Genomic DNA, 4,263 nt, shown 5'->3' with positions numbered 1-4,263 from the left:
ATCTTGGCCATTCCCGCCTTTCAACTCCCCTAGACTAGACTTTTGGGTCTTATAAGGAACTAATTGAAACTTTCAAATATGTATAAAATAGGAATTGAACGCCAGGAGACAGAGTATGAACAAATAAAAAAGAAGAGGAAACAAAAGAAAATTCTTTTCTTTTACATATCTATATACATCCTTTACATATTTCTATAAATATCCTCTTTATCTTTACTTGTCTATTTTCGACATCTATAAATAGAGTAAAAAATATATATAGTTTAGTTAAAGGGTAGATTTCCAGACATCATCATGTATCAGTATTTTTCATGATCTATATTATTAATGAATCCGTAGAATAGATACTCATACAAATTCATGATGTGCCAAGAACCAGATTTGAACTGGTGACACGAGGATTTTCAGTCCTCTGCTCTACCAACTGAGCTATCCCGGCCATTTCCGACACATTATCCTTATTTTAATAGATGACTTTGGTCTATGTCAATTGTAAATAAGAAAAAAGGTATTCCAAAGTCTTCTTTTTGAAGATATACGAAATTTCAGGGCTTGGATAAGCCTTTCGAAGTTTCAGTACAGTAGACAGTTAATCATTCAAATTTCACAGATTACTTGCGCAAGGATGTTCGTTTGTACGTCTATCATATAGAATATATACCACAAGCCTTGTGATAAGAAATCAAATTTCCGCTCAAATACGCTTGTGAAAGAGTCGAATGAATGAGAAACATAACAAAGTCTGAATTGCTAATGAACGGATAAATAATTAAAGAGGCCAACGGGCCTTTTTAGGGTTTTGGGGATAGAGGGACTTGAACCCTCACGATTTTAAAAGTCGACGGATTTTCCTCTTACTATAAATTTCATTTTTGTCGTTATTGACATGTAGAATGGGACTCTATCTTTATTCTATTCGATCTGATTAATCAATTCTTCAAAAGATCTATCAGACTATGATGGAGTAAATGATTTGATCAATGAATATTCGATTATTTTTTCAACTTGTAGATCTTGGAATCGATTCATAACAATTCGTTCATTTTTATATATAATTTTATATATATATATAAATATAAATATAAAAAATTATAGAAATATAAAAAATAGAGATTCGAGTTGTCATTAATCAATATAGTATTTCAGTACGTAATACGTTTATCTTTCATCGTTTCTGGAGTTTCGATGGAAGGATTCATTCCTTTACTAACGCAACGTCGTCAACTCCATTTGTTAGAACAGCTTCCATTGAGTCTCTGCACCTACCCTTTTTTTTCGGAAAAAAGGATTTGGCTCAGGATTGCCCATTTTTAATTCCAGGGTTTCTCTGAATTTGAAAGTTATCACTTAGTAGGTTTCCATACCAAGGCTCAATCTAATTAAGTCCGTAGCGTCTACCGATTTCGCCATATCCCCCTCTTTTAAGATTAGTATCGCATTATGATGTCCTTCCCCGTTTTCTTTCATTTGTATTATACTGGAACCACTCAAGTCATTAGAATACCGATTCCTCTATTGAAAAGTGTTTCCTCCTATTGGATTTCTTGTCTATCTTCTTTCATCTCTCTCTTCTCTATCGGAGACCCATATTTGTTCCGATCCAAAATGATTCTATCATTTCTGTATCTGCAATTCAATATATATCAATATAGATAGATATATGAACATATATATTTGCCCCTCTTTCTATTATTTTTTTAGTAAAAAATTTAATACTTAAACGGTCGATTCCCTTGTTCGTCTTATCTTCCACCTTTCAGAATGAAAACATAGAAACGCTTCATTATCATCTCAATTGCATTAAATGCAATTAAGATTAACACATTAATTATTGATACACATCCATTTGATAAATAGATCAAAATTTTCTATCGCTATATTCTATTAATCGTTATATTAATTATTATGTTCTATAATAGAACAATTCCAATATTGAATATTTATTTGAAATGAAATTAGATTCTATATTCATATTAATTAGGAATAGCTAAGATCCCAGTAATTTAGTAAATTACTATGCATGTAACATTTCTGTTATGTGAGCCCGCTTAGCTCAGAGGTTAGAGCATCGCATTTGTAATGCGATGGTCATCGGTTCGATTCCGATAGCCGGCTTTTCTCTATTGATTTTATTTTTGACATAATTGATAAATCAAATAAATAAAGAAACGACTTCTTACCCTTTTTCAAAGGTCACCGATCTATGATGTCGTAGGAACTTACTTACCTTTATGACTAAAGGAGGGGTTCTATTTCTGTAGAACAAATCAAGAAAGGAACTCTTACTTTTTTATATCATTTACATATACAATAGGATCCGGATATTGATCCAAGTTATCTAATTATTCTTTGTTTTGTAGTACAATACTTTACTGGATTTCACTTCATTTATAATATTTATCATTTAGTTTTCATTTAAGTTTATGAAATTTAAATAAAATAAAATGTTTATGAAATTTAAATAAAATAAAATAAGGAGTCTTTATGTCGCGTTACAGAGGGCCTCGTTTCAAAAAAATACGCCGTCTGGGGGCTTTACCGGGACTAACTAGTAAAAGGCCCAAAACCGGAAACGATCTTAAAAACCAATCGCGTTCCGGTAAAAAATCTCAATATCGTATTCGTTTAGAAGAAAAACAAAAATTGCGTTTTCATTATGGTCTTACAGAACGACAATTACTTAAATACGTTCGTATCGCCGGAAAAGCCAAAGGATCAACGGGTCAAGTTTTACTACAATTACTTGAAATGCGTTTGGATAACATCCTTTTTCGATTGGGTATGGCTTCGACTATTCCTCAAGCCCGACAATTAGTTAATCATAGACATATTTTAGTTAATGGTTCTATAGTGGATATACCAAGTTATCGGTGCAAACCCCGAGATATTATTACAGCAAAAGATGAAAAAAAATCGAGAACACTGATTCAAAATTATCTTGATTCATCCCCCCCTCAGGAATTGCCAAAACATTTGACTCTTCAGCCATTGCAATATAAAGGATTAGTCAATCAAATAATAGATAGTAAATGGGTCAGTTTAAAAATAAATGAATTGCTCGTTGTAGAATATTATTCTCGTCAGACTTAAACCTAACTAAAAAACAAGGGTTCGGACAATTTCGTCCTCCCCTTCGCCGAAGTCTAAGTAAAGAGACCGAAGGAAAGTAAGGTTTTGATCCGGAAATTTTTCTATCATTCATCTATCATTGATCGGTAGGGGGATTTTCATCTCTTGTGCATTCTTTCCAGTCTTTTCGTTTCCGTACCACAAAAATTCGAAATAAAGAATCCATAAAGGTCTAACCGTTGGAATAATAGTATCGATTGTTATTTGATTTGATACATTGTGGTCAGTAACATTGTTGAATTAGTACGGAAAGAGAGGGATTCGAACCCTCGGTAAACAAAAGCCTACATAGCAGTTCCAATGCTACGCCTTCAACCACTCGGCCATCTCTCCTACAGAATGATTATGGCCCAGAAACCGAGTTAATAGTGAGTCATTAATATTCAATTTTTTTTTTGATAGGCACGTCCAACCAATTCTAACTATACAAATAATTTTTTTTTAACTATGTTTAATGGATACTTTTAGCTCATGATTCTATTTAGTTTTTTAAACTATGATTCCTTTTTTCTAAAAATTCGACTTTTACAGTTTTCGATTTTTCACCAACAACTGTTTATCCCATACATATATCTAGTCACAAGTTATGAATCATAGAATGATTATTCGATTCTTTTTGCTCTTTTTTGTATCATAATTCAATCAAAAAACTTCTAGAATTACCCCAGTCAGATAAATAAAATTCTTTTTTTCTTCAACTTCGCTGAAATCAGAATAGTTCTCTTCATTCTGATCCTACTACATTTGGATGAAATTTAACCGGATTGAAATATTTCTTCTCTTTTATTGATTCCTGTGAAATCAAAAAGAAACAATTTTAATATCGAGTGGGATTTTTTAATGAATCCGTTTTTATGTTATTTCGTACTATGCAATTCCTTTGTTTGTGGGATCATTTTCTCACGAGAGGTAATTAAAAGAAATTATAGAATGGGGTTGTTACCGATGCCTAGATCTGGTGGGATAAATGGAAATTTTATCGATAAGACCTTTTCAATTGTAGCCAATATCTTATTACGAATAATTCCGACAACTTCCGGGGAAAAAGAGGCATTCACCTATTACAGAGATGGTGCGATTTGATTTTTTTTTTTTTCAATTTTCTTTACCGCTCTCCGTCTTAGTAGAAAGACA

The 4,263-nt window shown here is 32.3% G+C and overlaps 3 non-coding genes across 3 annotated transcripts; 1 reads left to right on the top strand and 2 right to left on the bottom strand.

Moving 5' to 3' along the window:
* Positions 1 to 366: 366 nt before the first annotated feature.
* Positions 367 to 439, bottom strand: TRNAF-GAA (transfer RNA phenylalanine (anticodon GAA)). Its single transcript has one exon. It is a non-coding gene; the product is annotated as a tRNA-Phe (tRNA).
* A 1,603-nt stretch (positions 440 to 2,042) lies between these two features.
* On the top strand, positions 2,043 to 2,115 carry TRNAT-UGU (transfer RNA threonine (anticodon UGU)). The gene has a single exon. It is a non-coding gene; the product is annotated as a tRNA-Thr (tRNA).
* Positions 2,116 to 3,375: 1,260 nt separating this feature from the next.
* TRNAS-GGA (transfer RNA serine (anticodon GGA)) lies at positions 3,376 to 3,462 on the bottom strand. The gene has a single exon. It is a non-coding gene; the product is annotated as a tRNA-Ser (tRNA).
* Between the last annotated feature and the right edge of the window lie 801 nt (positions 3,463 to 4,263).

This window comes from Cucumis melo, unplaced genomic scaffold (genome assembly GCF_025177605.1).
Source record: "Cucumis melo cultivar AY unplaced genomic scaffold, USDA_Cmelo_AY_1.0 utg001512l, whole genome shotgun sequence".
NCBI lineage: Eukaryota > Viridiplantae > Streptophyta > Magnoliopsida > Cucurbitales > Cucurbitaceae > Cucumis > Cucumis melo.
This window is presented reverse-complemented; position numbering and strand designations above follow the sequence as displayed.